We start from the raw sequence: 1,175 nt of genomic DNA on the forward strand, positions 1-1,175 counted from the left end.
GAGCTTCCCCTGGAGCTGTGGGACTCCTATGTAATGTCAGGGCTTGAATTTAGACCACACACATAGCAAGGTTCATGCTCCACCAAGTGAGCTACCTTCTGATCATAAAGCTAAATGATGATGGTGGTGGTGGTGGTGGTGGTGGTGGTGGTGGTGGTGGTGGTGGTGGTGGTGGTGAAAGGAGCTCGGTAGAGGTCCCTATCCCTTTTCCTCAGGAGGTTTCTCCTTGTTAATGAGTCTGTCCAGGACATCACTATACAACCCTTGCAGTCTATTTCAAAGGTGACTTCTAGGCACCGTATTTGTCGAGATGATGTATGCCTGTGATACTTCCATGTGCATTGTGACAGAGGCTGACTCTGAGTCTCTGTGGGAGGAGGGCACACTCTTTTGCTTTTCCTGCTGGAGAAGCTTCTGGAAGCAAAAATGCCAAAGTTTCTTTTACCAGAACAAAGTAGCAAGTTTTGCCCGACATCCTGCTTCTTTCTCTCTCTCTCTTTTTTCCTCTCCCCTCCTGTCTCTCTCCTGATTATCAGAGACTTGCAAGTACTTGTGGAATATTTAGGAAGTACAGAAGAGACTGCAACCAGCCAAGCTGAGCATGCTCTTCTCACCATGGACCCAACGTGCAGTGGCTCCTGGGTAGTGTTTGCAGCATGTTATTTGCATGGTGACCTAAGGAAGCTTGGAGATAGCTCTTGCCTTTAAATATTCACTTCATACCTCACCACCTGTTGTCCTAAATCTTGGGTTCCAGACAGGTGTGCCGATGCCTCTGGAAAGCCCCAGAACTCGGTGCCAGGATCCACACTGTCCAGATCATTGTGTCCATCCTCACCAAGCTGCAGAACAAGCAGCATGTGACTGAAGCACTGTGAGGGATCAAGCTCAAGATCCCAGGCTGCCAGAAGATCCATATGTGAGGCCCCACACCTATGGACATCTAATCTTTGACAAAGGGGCCCAGACTATTACATGGGGAAAGCAGAGTCTCTTCAACAAATGGTGTTGGAAACAATGGGTTGAAACATGCAGAAGAATGAAACTGAACCACTGTATTTCACCAAATACAAAGTAAATTCCAAGTGGATCAAGGACTTGGAAGTTAGACCACAAACTATCAGACACTTAGAGGAAAATATTGGCAGAACTCTTTTCCACATAAATTTTAAAGA

General features: G+C 46.7%; 1 pseudogene; it reads left to right on the forward strand.

Moving 5' to 3' along the window:
- Positions 1–580: 580 nt before the first annotated feature.
- On the forward strand, positions 581–697 carry LOC132537927 (small nucleolar RNA SNORA70; annotated as a pseudogene).
- The last annotated feature ends 478 nt before the right edge of the window (positions 698–1,175 follow it).

This window comes from Erinaceus europaeus, chromosome 3, assembly GCF_950295315.1.
Source record: "Erinaceus europaeus chromosome 3, mEriEur2.1, whole genome shotgun sequence".
Taxonomy (NCBI): Eukaryota; Metazoa; Chordata; class Mammalia; order Eulipotyphla; family Erinaceidae; genus Erinaceus; species Erinaceus europaeus.